The sequence below is a fragment of the Xiphophorus couchianus genome, chromosome 23 (assembly GCF_001444195.1).
Source record: "Xiphophorus couchianus chromosome 23, X_couchianus-1.0, whole genome shotgun sequence".
In the NCBI taxonomy this organism is placed as follows: Eukaryota; Metazoa; Chordata; class Actinopteri; order Cyprinodontiformes; family Poeciliidae; genus Xiphophorus; species Xiphophorus couchianus.
Genome location: NC_040250.1, coordinates 1,318,373 through 1,340,045, shown reverse-complemented (window position 1 = coordinate 1,340,045; position 21,673 = coordinate 1,318,373). Strand labels below are relative to the sequence as shown.

The following is a 21,673-nucleotide window of genomic DNA, read 5'->3' as shown; positions in this document are numbered from 1 at the left end:
AAGCATCCGACATCCAATGGATGTGAATCTCTGATATTATAATTTGTTTGACATTTATAACATACAGTATAAAATCAAACATGGTGAAACTGAAAAATCAGAAACTTTGATCTATTTGAGCTGCAGATCACTAATCTCACTTTACAAAGTATTTAAAGCATTTAAGAGAATATTAAGTTTGTTTTTTATTAAATATTTTACTCTGCTTGAAGAAAGAAAAAACAATAAGAGGCCAGAATATTTATAAAAAGACTAATAATCTCACAGTAAATTAAATGTCACCATTGTGTTCATTACAGTGCAGTTAGTCTCTTTTAATTAAAAAAGTTTCTGCAAATTGCTGTTTCAGATGCATAACAATTTATCTGTTGTCCATACGCAACTAAAATATAACATAATAAAAGTTAATATTGAAAGGATGTGTGTCGGTTTACACAGAGAAAATAATTATTTTTTCCCATGGCTGCATCAGAATGCTGCTGCACCTGCAGCCGAATCCTCAGTAATATTTATATTAACTGACTTATCTCCAGTCTGAATGTAAATTAAAACAGAAATTTGCATGTTTCCCGAGTCGCGGCTGTTTTCTGTCTCTTTGGTTTGGATTGATCCGGCCTGATCGTTTTGACCGGGTCTCCCTTTACCTGGGCCTTTTCTAAGCCACACATGATAATCCTCATTGGTCCCTCATTAAGTCTTTCCTCCAATTAGGCCACACTCATTTTGCTGCAGCACAATTACTTTGTGCTGTGGCTCACAAATCCTCCAGCAGTGGATTAGCCTGTTGGCTGGGTGGGATGGAAATAGCAGCATTTTTAGTCAGAGGAGAAGGTGAGCCACTGTCCTCACCTCTGCTGATGTGGCGCTGCTAACTAGCTCCATGGGAGTTTCTGTGTTTGTGAAAATAACCCAGAAGTGACTTTCTGCGACCTCTTTAAATATGTCTAGTTTGGTTCAGTGAGAGAAATTATTAGGAAACACAAAAGGCTTCAGCTTCAATAGGATTATGTCTAGACTTTCTCTGTTACACATTCTTGGGAGAAAAATAAGAAAAATGTAAAAGGCATAACCAACAGCAAATGAAGGTTATAATGTCAATGTTTTTTACAGCAATGCTACTTTTGTATTTAGCATACACATTAAGATGATTGTTTGAGTTAAAGGTTTTATTAACTGTTGTGATTTGTTGTCTTTTGCAGCGTAGTTTTACAGTTTTGCTGGTTTGTGCAGTGCTGCAGTAACCGCAGCGTTTCTGTGTGGAGTTAACATGATCCCACTGTGCATGACAGAGTTCTCTCAGAATCTCCAGTTTCCTCCAGACGTCCAGAGACAGGCGTGTTGGGTTAATCTGTGGTGGACAGCAGAGCGGTTCAAGGTGTTCCCTGCCTTTACCACTTTAATCCCTTTCAGGTACAACCCCTGCAACCAGAACAGGATTAAGCTGCTATGGAAAATTGATGTATGGTTGGAGCTTGTTGCTTAACGCCAGTGTCCTGTTGGCTGGCTCCTCGGCTGATTTCAGTCAACGTTTCCTTCCTTTGTGTTGCTCTCAGGAAACCATGATACTCCTCTCTACCTGCCAATCACCGAGTGCAGAACTAGAGATGGTTTTCCCAGAAGGCCTTCTGTGTTTTGGGATCTGTAAAATATGCCACTAGACAAACAGCAGATCTGTGCTGATGATGCTTTACTTACAGCCATCTTGGTTGCCACTCCATGACCAGCAGCCTGATAACTCTGGAAATATTTCTGTTATGTCTCCTGATCAACATAATCAGAGGAAATGATAATGTTCTGGTTCCACGGGCTTAAAGGAAGCCAGCATTCAGGTTCTGCCAGTTAAACGTTGATGAAGTGAAATGAGCTGGAAAAACATTTTTAGGTTTACGGTTCTGGAGCCGATGAAGTCAGTCAGTCTGGGAAGGTTCAGATCGTCATTTTGAAATGATTAACATCCTGTTACTGTTAGGAAGATTATATAAAAAGATCAACTATCATTAGAACACATAAGAAAACACAGATCTCCTCTGGAATAGATTCCCAGAAGACCGACTGTTATGACTGGCGTCGTTAACTTAATTATGCAAATATGAGTGTGCAGCTGCCTGTCTCTGATTGGTTCCCAGAAGAAGACGTAGACGCCCAATTGGTGGCCTCCCTGAGGTGATGGATATAAAAGCTGTGGACTCGACTTCCTGCCATCCATCCTCAGCTCATCCCAACCGGCCACAGTTTGTCTGTCCTTGTAAAAGTCCTGGAGTTTGTCGGAGTGAGCTGCCGTTTATGTTTGCTTAGTTTTCTCACGTTTTTCTTAATTAGGGAGGAAAGTTTTTGTCATTTGGTTTATTTACTTTCAATTAGGTAAGTTTCGGTTAATATTCAGATAGTTTCCTTTTGTTTGTAGTTTTCGGCATCATAGCTCTCTCTGAAGCCGTATGCTCCACTTGTTGGAACATCTCAATCAAAAATACATCTTTTTAAAATAACATTATGTTTAACTGTGTTGGCTGCTTGAGGTCTGAAGAGGATGGATCCTTCATGTTATGATCTGGTTCCCCTAGACGGGTCGTAACAACGACCAACGTGACAAAATGCATGAAAGCTGTAGATGGCGCTCCTAACATTTTAGTGGTGAAGTTTGTGAAAGACTGAACAAGTACAGCTTGTTGTTAGAGATTCCCAGGGAAACAAAGATGTCAGAGCTTCATCCGAATGATTGAAAGTTTTGATCATAAACAGAAACAAAACAAAGACATCTTACCATGCAGTGAGCACGGTGATGGCGGGCGGGTGGTTTGGGATTGTTTCTGTCTGGCTCAATCAGCTGCTCTTTAGCTCGTCTGACGCATTTCAGAGTCAAACATGAAGCATCTGTTGCACAGCTTGGTCCAATCTGGGTCAGCCACTAAAGCCTGCAGCAAATCTACAACAGAATGGCCCAGTCAAAGTCTGGAGGGCTAAGAAATTAGATATCTGGAAAAGCCATGAAACTCAAGCAGCAGTGTGAAGCAGAGTGAGGCAGAGTCAAGAGGATGTGAGGAGCTGATAGTGAAGTGATGCTGCTGCTGCTGAAGGTTATATGATTTATTAAATGATGAGGTGAAAGCTTTGACATGATTGTAGCCTCAGCTCAGCAATGTTTTTATAATAAAATCATCTTTTCCTCTTGGCTGAGCTGGTTTTACCTGACTTCACACTGCATTCGCCGTGTTACTTCTGACAAATGGAAAAATCAGCAAGAATATTTTCCACATAGCCGGTTACTGGTGTGTTAGCTGCTGTGGGTAAATTAGCGCCGGTCGGGTCTGATGTTGGCACATGACCAGCAGAAGCCTGAAGAAGAAAGACACTTTCTCTTTTCATTACAGCAGGCTGGCTAAACTCTCCAGTCAGCTAATTCCTGCTAGCCTTTAGTGCCTTACCTTAAACTGCTGCTGATGCTTTCGAGCACCATGAGTCTAAAACCCGGCCGCTGGCTGAGGGGAAGGCACGCATCCCGTCCTGTCGCTCTGCAGCTGGATGATGGAGTAATGAGCCGTTCAGCTGCAGCTGTTTAGCCGGGGAAATGATCAAGTTGACCAGGCAAGGAGAAAGATACTGTACATATGTCAACCGGAGTTTTTTCTTCGCGGCTGCCCTGGTGTGGGTTAGCTAATGCGCTTTCCTGGACTGACATTTCTTCAAGGATGTTTATCCTGGATGGCTGGGCTTCTGCTGGCTGAGTCAGTTAAAGCTGTGAGCTCACTCTCCATGTCTTCTCTGATTTCTCTTTCTCTCAATTTCTTTCAGGCCTGGCAGTAAGTGACCTGTGAATAGAGTCACTCTGGGGATTTTCTAAAGGACTTCTTCATTCTGTAACATTGTTGGAACATCGTTACAAAGACCAGGAGGTATGTGAGAGTGAAATTTGATTTTCTGAAAGTTGTTATTCTCTCAACTCAAAGTTACTTCTGAACCCTTTAGAACTTTAGTTCAAGTAGTTGTTTGGGTATTCCATATTAAAGCAAAGTTAAAAGCAGGAATAAATGCCTTTTATGTAAGTAAAAATCAAACTTAAAAGTTTTTTTGAACACACTCGGCCTGCAGCTCAGAGCTCCTTCTGTTCCACGTTTTAGGAAACCCAGCAGATAAAAGAAATATATTTCTTATCCAGAAATCAATGCTAGATTTTTTTTACATTTATTACACCACAATTGTTAATTCTTATATAGCTTTATAATAATTAGTGATGGGAAGATTTAAAAACTTCATTAATTTGATCAGAAGGTTTTGTTGAAAGGTGTGACTGATAATTTCAAAGCAGCGTTTGTGTATTAATCCATATTAGGGAATACTTTGTGTTTGAGATATTAAAGTGTTTTATTAATAGGTGACTGATAGGTGTCACTAATACCAGGATATCCACAGATACAGATTAATTTCACCCAAACTGATGTTTTCCAGCCTTTATTTCTGTTAAATGTGACAATTTAATTTCCTAATAAAAATGACACTGGTGGTTATATTACATCAGACCAATGAAACGACACTTTAAAACAAAATGTGGGTTTAAACCTGTCTGAGTTTTTAATGTATTGAATAGGATTCAATCTGAATACGACTTTGTTTAGCTTCCATGTTGCTTTAAAGCTATAAAATGTTATTTTTTTCCTCAAGGACAAAGATGACACACAATGACCCAAAAGGTGTCGGATTCATCCAGACAACATGCTTAAATGCATCACCCCCCCCCCCCCCCCCCCCACACACACACACACACACTGAATGCCACAGCTATGTGGTTCTGCTCATAACCCATAACTCCAGCCATGTTTTCCACCATTTGCTTTTCATGCCCTTTTTTCAATAAATGCATCAAAAGTGAGAAAAAAACACAAAAAAGCTGGAAATGAATGTGATCATGGACTGTGCTGAACAACGTGTAGAAAGAAAATGTCTCTCTGCTCCCTCGCTGCCTTGAGGCGTAACACAATTAGACTTGAGATTGTTTTTCCTCTCCCTCTGCCCATCTGATTTCTGCTCCTGCCAGACTATTCTCTTTCATCCGCTTTATTCCTCTGTATTGTCATAATGTAGCAGACCCTGAGTGCTCTCACAGATCACTGGTACAGCTTATCAGTGAAGTGGTGCCGCTTCAAATTGGGTCCTTTAATTTGGTCTCTCTACATTCATTCTCAGCATTACACTTTGAGGGGAAAAGGTTGCAGCGGTGGAGGGAAAGATAAACACACTGCAGGTGGAACAGATGAGAGGACGACCTGGAAATCTCACACAGGAAGTTTGGAAATGACCAGAGGAAGGAGAGAGTGAGTCTGTTCAGCAGCTGATCAGAAACTTCAAGTTAAAGTTTAAAAATGTAAATCTATGATGAATGCATGTTTTTATTTTATATTTCATTACATAAACACTGAAATAGAATAAAAACATATTTAAAGTTGTATTTCAAATGAATCCAGAATGGATCCAGAGCACTGAATGTATGAACATTATATTAATTTTTTTCTTTATTATTCTGCATCATATTTAATGTTCAACAGAAACATGCACCATATGCAAATAGCTGTAAATATATTTGGCTTCACTTCATTATCTTCACTTCCATGATTGACAGATTGACAGAATAACATTTATTTTAATGAGATGTTCTGCAGATTATTATATATTATGGGGGAAAGTATGAAAATAATCCTTTCATGTCTCATTATGCGTTTTGAACGGTTTGGTGGCTGGGCCGGCGTCCAGCTCCGGTTCTGTTTGCTGTTTGAATCGGGTTTAGGAAGATTGTAACATTTCTTCAGCTTCATTCTGGTTTAAAAAAGTATTTACACCCGTCAGACTTCAGCTTTTTACGTTACAACAACGTTTGATGCATCTTATTGTGATTTTATCTGGTAGAATCATGCAGGTTAGGCAATGATATTAAAGCAGAAGCAAAACTGACTTTTAAAAGTTTTTTTAACCAAAGCATATAAAAATATGAAAAAAATCAATTATTTTTTGCAAACCCATCCAACTTCCATCAGACTGGATGTGGAGCCCCAAGTTCTCATGTTGCTTCTCATCCTCAGTTAGATTTCAGTCTAGATTCTTTATAAAACCTGGGATTCATTTCACAAGGTCCTGTGTGGTAGAAATATGTGATATGAATTAGTTTAATATGCTTTTATTACAGTAGCAGAGCTGAATTACTGTGCTAACATAAAGCACTGCAAAAACACAAAATTATTTCCAGTGCAAATATCTTCTTACATTTGAAATAAACTAACTGAAAGACATAGACATCATAAATATACAGGAGCTTGTTTTAGGTCAATAATTATTGAATATTGATTACTAATCATACCAGATTTAATTTCTAGCATGAGGAAGGTGTAAAAAGTGAAAAAGCTGCTGGTGGACGTCGTCCTGTGTGATGTTGTGTTCTGATCTTTTACTGTAAATCACGTAAAGGTCAGAGTTCATGACCTTTATTTACATGGGAAGACGTGGCACCATGTAAAGAACGGGATGGTGAGTCAGCGCAACGCTTCAGGCAACTTTCTGCTTGAAAACGTTGCTTCCTACCATTGTGGCATTTCCCTCCTCTGTATTTCTGTTTTTCGCTGTAAAAAGGCGCATCATGATGGAAGCAGTATTCCCTCATGAACATGGACCCTTAAGCTGTCAGAGTGCTGCATGCTAACATGAACAAAATGGTTAAAGATGTTTTAAGAACCGCAATAATAACTCTGAACAGCTGGAACAGATAAACAAATCTGATTTTAAAATGTATTTCCTGCTGATGCCTTTCTTCAGTTTTTGACCATTGAACTAATAATTGAACTGTCTGGTTTGAACTGGAAGGCCTTGATGACTTCCTAGTAGAAAGTATATCAACTTTTTACTGTCAACCTTTTCTGATCTGCTGTTTGTGGTTGAAAGTTGAACAGAAATGCTTCATGTGTCTTTAAAGTGTAAGTTTTCATTTTCCTATCACTTTTGCTGTAATCATGGATGTGATATTTCCAAAACTATTCCTCTGCGTCAACTCTTTACTAGGAAAAATGTAAAGTGATGATTAGGCCATTAGGGCCACATCTGCCAGCCTAATTCTCTTTTAATTTGCAGAGATCTGTGCTGTATATCGCTACAGTGGATGTGACATTTTAATTAAGGCAGGGCTGTAAAAATGATTACTGTGAGGTTACAGAGGGCTTCTCTTCATACCACTGTGGAGAATAGTTTCCATACCGCCAAACCAACATGGCCATAGCGTCTCTCTGACCTCCTCCTCAGTCATTAGAGCCATCACACAGATTGTTAACAAGATATAAATTACACTTTTATTTTTGCACAAGTTGAATATTGAATTCTCATACCTGGAAATGTGTTTTATTATTCGATTATCTTTATGTTGCTCTGCTAATGCATGAGTGTGCCTGAACATGTTTTAAAGATTCTTTCTTTTCTTAGAAAATCCTTGTGATTTCCTCGTTTGCCTTGGGCATAAACACCAGCACTGGAAATAGAAGTGGATTAATTTGACACATGGAGTGCCAACTTGGACTTGAGCACCAGCAGAACCAATGAATCATGATACTTTATGTTTCACCGCATGATTTGTGGTTGCATGGCTGATTCTTTAGAGCAGAGGCGATTAAGGAGGAAGTTAATCTAAGAGGAAGTAAACATCTGTTTGGCTTGGTTTCCTGTCCAGGGCTAATAAGACATAAGCTAGTTGAGATTTATTTTGTTGTAATCGTTTTTGTCAGAAATACAAAGGACAACTGGATTTGTGTTTTCTTCTTCTCTGAATTTAATTTGTATCTAGAAGCAGTGGCTGCTACTTTATAAATATTGTGTTTCAAGTTCTTTTATTGGAAGGCCGTCCTAATGTCTAAAAAAGGCATGGAAATATTATTTACTAATTCTATTTAGTAAGATAAAAAAAAAACATGTCTTTAATGTAGATTGAGTTCAGGATTGATTACTTTAAGTATTTTATAAAAACCTATTTTTAAAACAATCCAATAAGAAGCTGTTAAATGTGATTAAACATTTTTCTTCCTCATCTGAGAATGTCAGACAAAATGATGCCCTGAGAGGAGAGCCATGTAGCTCATTTCAATACTTTACATATATATATGTATTTTTATCATGGATAAATCTATAAACAATGTAGGCGTTATAATTGTCACCACAACCCTAAAAGAAACCAAAACTCTGGTTAGATTTTTTAGTCCTGGATGTAATAAAAGTTTTTTGTGATTTCCTGTCGGCCTTCAACATGCAGGATCTGCAGTAAAGCTCTTCAATAATCCAGGGAGGAGCCGTGCGACTGCGCCGAGCCGCATGTACTCTGGATGTGTGACAGAAGGCTTTTTAAGCACAGGGTTGCTGCAAGACATTTCACTATATACCTCCCTCCCCTTATGTAATGTTAACAGCCAGTGGGCGAGTGTATAGAAGGTACCTGAGCTTCACAGGGGTCAATAATAAGAAGCATATTGAGCACATTTACTGCTTCTTATTGAGCTCTTCAGGTTTAGTGGTTTTCCTCTGACACTGCAGGGTTTATCAAAGCGCCGTTTCCTTCCTTCACTAACCGTTTCCTCTCCACTCAGCTTCCATCCTGAGCATCCCTGTAATACATGCCTTGACAAGATAATAATACATTATTGAAATGTCATCGCAACGATACAAATTTTTCACTGACATTCAACAAAACATTGGGAATGGTTTTGCTCGAAAATTTGGTGTGCTAGACTGACAGACATGCAAAACACAGTTCAGTCAGGAAATGCTCAGAGCGTCGCTAGCATGCAATTAGAAAGGCCTGGGGATTTGTGAATATTGCAAAGCTTTCTGCGCTCGTCAAAGCCGTTTGACTGATATAGTGAGCAGGATGTGGCAGACAAACAAGAGGGTGAGGACGATCGCAAAGCGCTGACGTGCCAGCAGAGTTGTCTGTTCTGACTAATGTAGCAAAACAGCAGCAGAGAAACGGATTCAGCAGCGCGGCAGCTTCTCTTTGTGCTGCAGCGTTTCAGGACCTTGGACAGCTCAGTCAATCACGATGCGTTCACAGTAACTTTGGACAAAAAACGTTGAGTTTCATGGATTTTTTCTGCTCACATGTTTTATGATCCGTCTCATTTCAGAAAAACACAAGACTGAAAGTCCAAAGAAACAATTTACTGAGTCATTTAGATAATTTTGACCTTGTTCAGACTCAAGTTCATTCAAAGTAACTATAACAACTCATTTTCTAAACTGGTTAAAAATGTATGAATTTTATGAAATTCATACATTTATTTTTACAAAGTTGCCAAATAACAAAGTTGATTTTATTTTTCTGCTGAGGCATGAATGCTTCATTTAAATAAATCAAATTTATGATGGTTTATAGATGAGCTTATTAAAACAGAAGAATACTTGTTGAGATTTCTACATCAAGTTATAAATTTGTTGCAGCCAAAAATTTGAGATGTTACTTTTTTATTTTTTTATTTTATTTTTTTTATATTTATTTATGATTTTCAAGAATAAACAGGCAAATTAGAGGACAAAACAACAAGGATATAAAAAAAAACAGCTAACCAGAATCATCAAAACAAAAATCCACAGAACAGAACAATCAAAACACTGTCAGCTAACAAAGGATCTGATAAGAGGATAAAATGCACATCAGATTGTAGAGTGTTATCGAGCATGAGACAGAGTCCAAGCGAGTAAGAGACATTTCTGAGGACATTGAAATAAACAGCCCACCATGGAATATGGAATAACAAGAAAAGATGAACACAAGTTATAATCACAATAAACATGACGAAACGGTAAATGAGTAAAATAAATTATTAGAAAATACAGGTCCAGATGTAAACGACAGTTATTTTAACCTATTATTTTGTATGTATCTATTGAAAGGACCCCACACATCCAGGAACGTCTGATGATTGTCAGACAAAGAGTATCGAATCTCCTCAAGATAGATACAGGACACCATATCATTAAGCCATTTCTTAAAACAAGGCGGGGTAGAGGATTTCCATTCCCGTAGAATAACCCGCTTTGCTACCACTAAACCAAACATTAGAGACTGTTGTAGGGACATGGGAAGAGCGAGAGAGGATTTAGAGCAACCCAAAATGATCAAATGCCTATCCGGACATAGAGGCTTGCCATAAGCATTGCTATAAAATTCAAAAATCTTGCACCAGAAGTCCATTAGTTTAGGACAGGAGCAAAACATGTGACCCAGAGTCCCATCATCTAATTTACATTTGTCGCATTTTGGTGAGACGCAGGGGAATAGCCTATTGAGTTTAGTTTTAGAAAAGTGCAGCCGATGGATAACTTTGAATTGAATAAGTTGCAGTCTAGAGTTAATGGAGCAGGTCTTGATTCTTGAAAGAGACAAATCCCATTGCTCATCCGAAATCTCACCAAGTAGATCAGAAGCCCAGGCCTCTTTTATATGCCTAGTAGATGGGGATGAACTGAAAAGATTAACAAACTGAGAAATTAGGTTTTTAGAGGTAGAGGGCTTTCTTATAAGCTCGTAGAAACTATGCTGTGCCGGTAAGGTTTCATAGTGGGGGAGGTGCTGTTTTACAAAGTTCCGAGCTTGCAAGTACCTGAAAAAATGGCTAGAAGGAAGACCAAATTTTGATTGTAGTTGCGTGAAGGAAACAAAGTGATTATTAATGTATAAATCCTTAACAGCAACTATCCCCTTATTTAACCAGTGCTTAGATGTTACTTTTGTTTGGTTAATCGTCGACCTTGAGACGATTAACAGAGGCTGTTTTCTTCGCTTGGTCATGTTGATGTTGATTTAAACTGGACTTTAAATCAGTTTAAATCTAATATTTTTATTCAGCTGGACGTCAACATGAAGAACCAACTAAATGTAAATGAACTTCTGAAACTGATATGGCGTTACTAGACCTGCAGCAGCATCGGTGTTATCAGGAAAAACAACGATTTGACAGCCGCTGTGTGACAGCACAATGTATCACAGCGCCCTCTTCAGGCTGACAGAGCGCTGCATGCTGGTGTTTTCCACACAGTTCATCTGCTTCCTGAACTCGGCCACACACTGCGAACTTTAAAACTTATCAGTTCGTTTCTCCTGTTTGGAAACTGGGATTAAAATTAAACTTTCTCTGAAAAGTGGATTTAATTAATTTAATATTTTTTTCTTGTATACAGTTCAGCACATTGAGCTCTTTGTTTTTTCCCTTCTTTTGTCTTTGATAGCCTGTAAAACCTTTTGGCTCTCATAGACAAACCTGCTCTGCCTCTATAGTTTACTTTCAGTGGTTTTTTGAATCGTTTCATTAGATTTTTTTTCTGACTTGAAAACTTTTTCTATCTCAGTAATTTATTTTTCAGAAAAATATTGTTTGTACCTCGGTCTCTTGTTGTATAAAAGCAGCTTTTATCTCTCTAGTGAAAATAATCTGCTGGAAAAGACAGTCTGGTTTGGTCTCACTTTTCCTTTGCCTATGTAGTCAGTCAGACTTTTAAGAATGGTGCTTTTATTGCTATGATTATGATAAAGCAATAATTTTAATGTATGGTGATCTGTAAAAGCTCCTCTGTTTATGTTTGATGCTTTTGCTTTAACTTCCCCTTCGGACTTTTCAAAGTTAAAGTGAAGGCGCTGAGGCTTTTTCATCGTCTTTTATCCGTCTCTGTGTCTCTGAGGACTTCTGTCATCACTGAGTCGGAGATGTTGCAGCTCTCAGCACCAGACGTGTCACACACAGTTCTGAATACCAGATTCCTGTCCACACGGCCGTGGATCAGATCGGACCAGCAGGTGAATCTGACCTGCTGGTCAGTCCAGGGGAGGAAATATCCAAACTCTTCTATTACAAGTTCATTTGTACATTCAGGGCATGAATGTACAAATGGCTGCCTGGTTCTTCATATGGCTCCAGCATTTTGTTTAGTTTTATTTTCACTGAGTGAATAAATGCACACCTGGATACTGCAGGTTGGTTTCCCACAAACTGCTGTGACATCATGGATGCCTCATTCTTTTATTTCCTCTGGTTTCATTTTCTTCACACCTTCCTTTGATTTTCATCCAATCAATTCAGCAAGTTTCCAACTTAGAATTTTATTCTGCTTTTAGCTGTTTTTACTAGAAAGTTGGTTCAATAAATGAAGTTTTTATTATTGCTAATAGCTTTTGCACCAAAGATTTTTACTGGTTCCAGTAAAACTAGGATGTACGATTAAGAAAACAGTCAAATATATTTGACTAAAAGACATAAAAATAACAATAGATATTAGAAAAATAAATTGAGCTGAAGCTGAGCTGTAAAAATGATTTTTAAAAACATCTCAAAGGTTTTTAATGTCCATGCATTTCTCATACGGCAGGTCAATATGGATAAAATTGTTTCCTACTTAAAATCAGACATTCCACCCGGAGCTGGAGCGATGCAGCAGAAAATAATGTGCGATCTCACAGGTGCAGGATTATGTGTATATTCTGAAGTCAGGCCTTGTGATTTTGTTCCCACTTTTACCTTTGAGCCTTTTGCAGCTGCTGCTTGCATGTCAGGCTGTCGGCTGTTTCTGGGAACCAGTGAGAGCAAAGTCCTGTTAAACAGTGAAAAGCTTTGTGGTGATTATGACAATTAGCCTTAAAACAAACTTGCTCCTCCTCTTCAGTTTATTCTGTAATTGTCATGAAGGTTTGAACATAAAGTGTTGACATCATCCATTGGCCACCTGCATACCTGAGCCAGAGCAGCTAATACAGCTTAGTACCAGCTGGTGGGCAATCTGAGAATAAGTAAGATGTTTAATATGTGGCTGAAATCCAACATCATAAATTCATTTTAGCTTTCCAGTAACACAGAGCATTATTTAGTCTCATTATGTGGGGTTAATCAGAGTGCTGCAGCAGTCAAACGGGTAAAAACTCCCATCCAGGCTCTTCTGATTGTGACTGTGCTGAGAGGCCCTTTAGCAGGAGCTTATATCTTAAACTGTCTGCTCAATAACTCAATTCCACTCTTATCTTGGGCACAAGAAGAGATTTAAAGTGAAGTGGGAGAGCTCAGTCTTCTTCTCTGTAGGATGCATCCCACGGGCCAGACTGTAAAAGAATTATGGAGGGCCCCATCAATGATGTCTTTGAGAGATTACCATGAAGATGGCCGTTAATAACGTGGCACAGTGTGTGACAATGAATGCTTTATTGACGGCTGCTTCAGAGGCGTCTGCAGCACAAGGTGCAGCTGACATATGTGTCCACAAATACAGAAATATGGAGAGCTTGTAAGTGAAAGAGATGATTCAATTTTCAGCATTATTATAAAACCAGGCGTCCATGCATGGCTGCATTGAGCACTTACTGGCTTAAATTACCGCATGAGAGAAACACTGTAATATTTGACAACATTGTAAAATCAAAGTGTTTTCCTGTGAGTCTGCAGCTGCTCCATCTGAAGCTTCTATTAACCAAACGGTTCATTTCCAGTGTTTTTCTTTTTCAACAAAATCAAAACAGTTTTCATTTTCTTTTTCTAATGTGAAGCTTTCAGTGGTCAAAGTAACATCTAAATCAGAATTCAATTAATTTATATTCATAAGCTTGATAGAAGTTATAATTACTAACTTTTTTCTTTCAAGTAATCACTGATTATATAACAGTTACTTTTGTGACCGGTAAAAACTGAAGCTTCAGGTTTTGTACAAAGTTTTTTTCACCACATGAACATGTGAATCTGTTCCCATAAAAAACAAAAAACCGTGTTTACACTAATCCATCCTGACGTCCGTTTCATGCTTTCCAATTTTCCCCAGTTCATCCTTCATTTGAGTTTTTTCCCCATCCTGCCTTGCCCAGTTCTAAATTTATTCTTTCATTTATTTATTTATTTGATCTCTCATTCTCCTGTTTGTATATGTGGGATTTGTATGAGGCGCATTATTTGCATTAGTCACTGAGCAAAATGAAAAAGTGGGGTTGCGTTTTGCGGCTGGTGGCTGTTTGTTCCTGGGCTTTTCTTTCTGTGATTCCCTGTTTTCGTGGTTTGGCCAACCTGTTTGTTGTCACATTCAGTTTGTTTTACTCGGTTTTGTCTCCTGCTCTGTTTGTGTTCATGTTTACATGAAGCATGTTTGTTGTCTGCTCTGCAGGTTCGCTGGTTTTCGTATATTGAATGATGCACAGAGTTGAGGTTTGCAATATCTTTAATGTTCTCCTTCTCCTGTGCATGTGGTTTGTTATATAGACCCCAGAGCAGAAAACACATTTCTAGAGGAAATACAGAAACTTATTGCTGTTCCACAGAATCCCATCTAAGAAATAATAAATCATGCAGTAAAATGCACTCCAAATAAAAAGCTGTTGATCTTAATAAGGAGGCTCAGTGCAGCTGAGATGTAAAAGTTTTGTTGGTAAAAGTGCTGAATTGTTGCAGGCAGGTGTAAACACCAGGTTCAGCAGCTCCAGTCTGAAAATGGAAGTCGGTTGTAATTTTCCCAGTTTTGTAGTGATATGTTTCTCCACCTGCTGTGTCTAAAGCTGCTGTCACTCTGCTCCTGTTTTCATACCCTACATGTCATTTTGAAAATGTGTCACAAGCCTGAATGTGAGGAAGAGGAGTTTGTGCCAGACGAGGTTCTGTGTGAGTTTGAAGAGTGTGTGTTTTTGATGCTGCCCCTGTTTGAATAGTGCAGAGGTGAGGGATTCGGTTTGCTCCGTCAGGAACGGCTACGCTGCTCCTGCGATGATGTCACAATCTTTTCTGTGTGTCTAGTAGAGGATTGGATGGTCACCATGTAATGTTTCCATGCTGTGAATGAAAGCCAAACACATCAATAAAAACTCTTTGAGGAAATGAGAAAGTTACGTTAATGTTTGTCATTTCCACCAATATTTTGTTGGCGATGCATCAAAATGAACATTAAATGGAAACATGGTTAATTATCTGAATTGTTAGTGAAAGACTGTTGAAAGGTTTCTGCAACTTTATTTGCTTCATAATGTTTTTCTTTTGTTTATTGTTGGTAAATCATAAATTCTCTGCATTTGGTTTAAAATGTCCTTCAAAACCAAAAGGCTCATTTTTCTCCTCACCTCTACTACTGTAAATATTAATAATCAATATGTAGACAGCTGATCCTGCGTCGTTATTTATTTCTGTCAGAAAATGATGCTACACAAAATAAAAAGCTTAAAATAATTGTTTTGAGTGGCCTTAGGGTCATATTGTAATTGTTGTGTAATTCCTCTCAAATTAAACTATGTTTTGTGAATTTAGGTAAAATTAGGCTTCTAAATAAATAACGTTGAGGCCTTTTGAGTTGCATGGCTTTTATTTGGTTTAGCAAAATTAAGGAATAAAAAGATAAGATAATACTTTATTGATAACATAAGGCAGTATGCCCGAATTAATTTGAACACTATCTATTCAGGACTGCAGCATATGGAAACCACTTTCTGCCACCATGGATCCTAAGCGAGTTCTTGTAGCGACTGGAAGAGTCGGAAATCCTGCAGCAGATGGGGAGGCGTCAGCAGAAGCTTGATCTTCAAATTGTCAACCAGTCTGGATCCAGATGACAAGTCAGAAACTACAAACATGACTTGGATCCACAGAGTTGGCGGCAAACAGGCGAGATTTCAGCCCACCTGTCACCTGTTCATGGAGCTGTGCTGGTAGCGAAGGAAATGCAGGGATTCCTGCGTTTTGCCAAAGGCTCTTTATCTAACTATGTATCTAATTACTAATACTTTCTACATTGATGGATCTTTTTCTGATCCATCTCACATGGAGGTCAGAGGAGGAATGAGGAAACATGGCGGCTCTGTCCTCATGCAAACTGAATGTGAGACGATTCCTGCATTCAGCAGACAGAGGTTTCTCCTGAGCCCTGTGATAACAGAAAGATCTGAAATCTATCACATGTCCTCGACCTTTGACCTTTTACTATCTCTGTGTGTGTGTGTAGGCCAATGCTACCTGTGCTGCTGATATAGAAATGCCAGGTATTCCAGCAGATAGAACAGTTTGGATAGAGACAAACTGCAACTGATTGTAACATCTTCTCCACCTGTTTCTGTCCTTTTTCTGTCCTTTTCTAATTTCTGTTATAAATCTGTGGTTTCTTCCTCCTGCTCCTCTCCGTTTCAGCTCCTCCTCTTCGTCCATGCGCTGTCCACTCCTCTGTGGAGGCCAGCGGCGGTAATCCGCCACGGCAGTCGCTGAGAACAATGGCCACTGGGTGTTTGGTGATGTAATGATCTCTGCCATCACCTTTCAAGTCCTTCTGGTCACTTGAAGGAAAGCAGAACGGACAGTAAAAGGCCGAGTATCAACATGCATGAGGAGGAGCAGCGGATGCAAATGGAGCCCAGTTTGGAGCGGTTCCTGCCTCTCCTGTCTTATGGGCTAAATTAGTGAGACATTGTGACCGTCCTGTGGTTGCAGGGTGTTTGGACGGCGCTCGGCGCCGCGTCCCACGCCGCTCGACTGTGATTCTGTCTGAGCAATGGGCTGTGAAACATGGCTGCACCAGATAAGGGCATGCATGCTTACCAAATGTTTTGCTGTTAATTAAATGTCACATTGGCTTTTCAACAGCACAGTAGAGAATAGAGTTCATTAAGGCGTCGCTGCATGCCACGTACAGACTCCTGTTAGATATACGGAGGTAGAGCAGCGGGACGTGCTCCGCCTTCCTGATTGGTGGCATCACTTGCGTCTGCGTGTTTCTGCAGCAGGTCACAGAGAAAAACCAAAACGCCGGGGTCCCTCTGAATGCAGCCCTCTGCTACTTTCACCAGGTAATTTCCACCTGATTGATGTCAAACTAGGATTTTAGTGCAGCTGCTCTGTGGGTTCTTTCTGGATGCTTCTCCTTACAACCAAAAGGCCTGCATGGTGACTTAATTAGCCTAAACTACCGATAGGGTGTGTGTGTGTGTGTGTGTGTGTGTGTGTGTGTGTGTGTGTGTGTGTGTGTGTGTGTGTGTGTGTGCATGGTTGTGTATCTCTGTTGACCTGCTGACCTGCTCCTGTTGCTGATGTTCAGTTAATGCTTTCAAATAAATGACCTAAAACTTTCTCCCATGCTGCGGCAGACAGGAACCCAGGAACCCCCCCATGATCCTAACACTCTGCAGGGATTAAGCAGGCATGGAAAATGAATGTAAAGTCTAAACATTTCTCAGAGCAGATTTGTCTTATTTTCAGCTTTAACTGTCATTTATTTTGTACATTCAAAGCAAAGTAGCAGAAAGAAAATCAAAGTAAAAGCAACACGTCAGGCCAGTTTGTTGTGTAATTATGAAATGTCTCATTTGGAAAAGCAGAAGAGAAACTTTAGTTGAAGATTTTAAAATGGTTTCTCATTTATTTTTTGGATAATCAGTTAAGTGAAAAGCTAGAAGACAAACGTTTCTTGGTTGGAGCCGTGTTGGTCCTCCCACCGCGCTGCAGCCTTCACTTTGAGCTGAGTGGACTCGCTGTTAATGAGAACCACAGTAAACAACAGAGAGCAGTGAAGTCTGACAGGCTGACTGGAAAAACAAACCAACCTGCAGAGAGAGAGGAGCTTCAGACGCTCCCACTGTCTGTGGTCACAGCTTTTAATGGCTCCCAGTTGGCTGCAGTTAGAAAACCAGCGCTAATGAATCAAGGTGAGATTCACTTTATGCTCTAGTATTTAGAAACATATGTTATTAAATGCTTCAGATGAAGCTGGTACAACTAGAACTGGACCTGATTGGTTTCTTAAGGTTTATTGTAACTTCCAACATGATTGGGTCATTAAACTCCACAAGTAGACAAAAAAACTATTGAAATATTGCAAGATATTTAATTTCACAAATGACCAGGAAATAGCTTCAGTGCGTTGTTTTTTACAGCTTTAATATACTTTATTATGATTTTATGGAATAAACAACAATAATTTGAACCAGAATGAAAAAATATATTTTTTAAAACAAAATTCTGAATAAAAAACTGAAAACTCTTATTTGTGTTCACATTTTAGCCGCTGAGTCAGTTGTATATCCAGAAGATCTTTTTCCTTTGTCCACTTGAGGCAAACAACTCAAACCTGATTGGATGAAAGTTCTTGTGAACAGATTTTATTTAGGGGTAACAGACTAAAGGAGATAAGTAAAGGAACTGCACATTTTCCAGATTGTTAAAATGTGAAACCCATATGTCATTTTTATTCCACCTTGTAATAATCCACTACTTTGTATTGATCTCTGATAAAATTGCAGTAAAATGTAAAAGTTTGAGGTTGTAAGTTGACGAAACGCTGAAACGTTCCAGAGTTCTCCAACGTGAACTCGTGATTTGCGAAGCGACGTGATTTGCTGAGTTAACAGATGAGTTTCAGGATGCATGTTTGCATAAACAGTACATTAAAAATGTTTCAGTGACTTCAGATTTAAATCAGCTGATTATACTAATGAGTGGATAAAGGTCAGATCCTTTTAAGAGCTGAACTTTCTGTGGCGTCTCCTATTTTTTTAGCCAAAGTTTTATATAAAAGGAAAAATCCACAGAAATGTTACTTTTGCTGCCCACTTGAAACACACAGTTGACAGAGCAGTTATTCCCAAATCGCCAAGTTGACCAAGAAACAAGCAGAAATAGGATTTTCTGAAAAGCCTTCCAGCTAAAGAGCGCCGCTGCGTTACATAACATCTGAGGACGAGTCTTTTTCAGTCTCCTCATGGGGACTCAGAGACCTACACAGTCCAATCAAAATCTGTTCAGACTGAAAACACGTCTAATAGGAGAGAAATTGTCAGTAATTAAAATTTACATCAGAAGTTCTTGTAGGAAATACACCACAGGCTGCTGCTCCATCTGGTAATTACTCTTTGAGTGGCTTGTTAAGTGAGTGCAAAGGCTCTCTGCTCATTTCAGATACATCTGGATGATGAGGATAACTTCAGTAATGAGGTGTTGATTTGAGTTTTTTAAAAAAGCTCAATGTGTTCTGTTCCTTAAAGGGAGTCCTGTCGTTTACTGAGGAAAATTTTTTTATTTCTCTTGGTTCTGTTAACAGATTTTAATTTTGTCTTTTCATAAAGACCAACACAACAGATTCTGATTGTTGGGATTGAAAATCTAAATGAGTCTGCTTGTATTAATTTTTTTTATTTGCATCGGGACTCGCTCCCTGGAACAAAAGCATGTCTGTGCGCTTTCATCTGGCCATCTCTTGCTAAAGTGGGATCGCCCACACATTCCCCTCTCCACTGGAACAGGATTTGATCGCTGCTGCCAGGCCGAGTTAACACACGACTTCGGAGATGTATTGGAAGGAGTGGGAGAGTCTGAGCCGGCTGACCGCGCTTATGATGTCTTTATCAGAACTATGCAAATACATTCCAGCAAGGAGCGGTTTACACACACTGCAGCGTTCTGGTGCAGCGTCAGGACCTTAAAATCCCCACATGTTGCTTGGTATGTCATAAAATCGCTGTAAAGGTTCTGCTCTTTACATAATGTTCCTACTGAACGTCGTTTCCAGGCTCATGTTTTTAAAATCCTGTTTCTTTTGTTTTCTTTGTGCTCTGTGTTGATTGTGCAGAACAAATGGGATCCCAGTCATCTGGAAGACTTATGGAAATATACAACGTGTGGAAATGATAACATTTTTTGACAGTCAAACATTATCTTTGGGTTTTTTTTATCTCTTTTTATCCAGAGTCAACTTTGGGTCAACTAGTTTCTTCTTCCTTTGCTTTCTTCTTCCCTGAGGCTTTTTGTGCCTTTTCAGTGGTTGGACGGATTTCTTTCTTTATTTTTTATCTTCAGAGCTTAAAGAAGATGAGAATTGTATCCTCCTATAAGATCTCCATCTTTTTGGAACATTTAAATAATTTAATGAGGTAAAGAAACTGTCATTGTGAAAATTTCAATAGGTCTTCACACCTTTGCTGTGGCTTTTCTCACTCCTCTCCTCATCTCTCACATATTCTGCCAGTCATCTGAGTTTTGCATACAAACAGATAAATCACTGCCACGCATGAAGCCAGGCCCTAACTTGCATTTCAATTCCTTTTTGATGAATTATGGCTCATGAAAAACAGTGAAAATATGTAAAACAAATATTTGTCCTGTTAGAAATGTCTTTTTTGCTCTAGAATGTTTACAATCAAACAATTTGTAACATAATACAAAGACAACCCAGGAAAATAAAGCAAATTGTTCTTTAAATTATGAATTAGTTTCATCCTGACATGAAAATGGAACAGTAACTCATGATGAACTGCTCTCCCGTCTGTTATCTTCCATGTTTTGGAGATCTTGACTCCCTCCAGTTCACTCTGGGGATCCCAAGGCCTTCCCAGCTCCTCCAGTAAGTTCTTGGTCTTTACTGGAGTCTCTTCCAGTGGAAAGTGACCCAGAAAACCTGAGAGGAATTATTCTGAAGGCGTTTGGATCAGAGACCCAAACCACCTCCTCTGACTGCTTACGATGTGGAGAAGCAGCAGCTCTGCTCCGATTCCTCCTCATCCTAACACTTCACTAACCATTAAAATCGACTGGTTTTAAAACCAACCGTCTCAGTCTGGGACGGTCAGAACCTGGACAACTTTCTGATGAACCCATGAATTTAGATCTCCAGATGGTTGATCCATCAGTTTGTGACCTTCAGCAGGACGATGATCCAAAACACACCAGCTGGTTCGTCTGTAAATGGCTCAAAAATAACCAACCATAGCTGAAGGTTATACACTGTCCTAGTCAAAGTCTGGTTCTGATGAGATTTTGTGACCTTAAACAGGCTGGAAAAACATTCTAATGTGGTAAAGCAGAGCTTCAAAAGATTTGCTGCCAATTCTTACTAATATTCAGTGGAACAATCATTTAAAAGTTTCAGAGAGAACCAACCTTTTCCTGTCAGGTCAGGCTGACGTTTCCCTTCGATTAAAATCATTTAGGATTTACTCAGGTTATTTTGTCCATTGCATTTTAATTTATCTAAAACATTTGTGACAAAATACAAAAACAGAAGGAATCTTTAAGGAGCTGATTCTTTTACCAGACTGCAGATCTTCGGTTTCAGTTTAACTCAAAGAAAATTCATGCAAAAGGATAAAAGGCCAGAAAACCTCCACTGCCTTCGTCATCACATCCCACATCTGACCATTTTCTGCTTTATTATTTAACACACAAACAAATCAAAATCCAAATATTTGAATCAACAACATGTCCTATTGCACCATATTTTGTGTCAAAGTTCATTTTCTTTATGAATTTTTCTTATCCCTCTGCTGTCTTTATCTCTTCTTCGTGTCGGGCTTTCGTCCAATCAGCTGCGCTTCTTTACTGCATCTGGAGCGGCGCGCTAAGTAGCGGTTGTAAATAGAACAGATTTACTCTGCTGCTGATTGGAGATCAATGGGAACCAGTTCAGTTTAGCAGATTTCTCTGTCATCTGGATATTTACAGCGGGAGGAAGGAGGGGAGGTCTTCAGACCAGCAGCAGCGCTCGGCTCCAGCTGTCAGCCGGACGGAGCGGCTGCAGCCCGGAGCGTGACTTTACGCAGCGAAGCAGAAGAGGGTAGAGACCTGTGTCATGTGAGCTGTGGCGCTGTTATCCACCCCATGAATAAAAGAAAGTCTAAAGCGTTTGGCTTGAAGTGAATCTAAATGTGCGCCGCTCTGGAATGGAAATAGCAGAC

At 39.3% G+C, this 21,673-nt stretch overlaps 1 protein-coding gene across 5 annotated transcripts in view; it reads left to right on the top strand.

Annotated features, from left to right (window-relative positions):
• The window catches only part of lingo2 (leucine rich repeat and Ig domain containing 2), a 193,221-nt gene that overhangs the window by 60,337 nt on the left and 111,211 nt on the right, over window positions 1-21,673 (top strand). For all 5 annotated transcript variants that reach the window (XM_028009486.1, XM_028009484.1, XM_028009482.1 and 2 more), the window contains one exon: window positions 3,790-3,890. The gene's annotated coding sequence lies outside the window, so the exon portion shown is untranslated. The remainder of the gene's footprint in view (window positions 1-3,789; window positions 3,891-21,673) is intronic.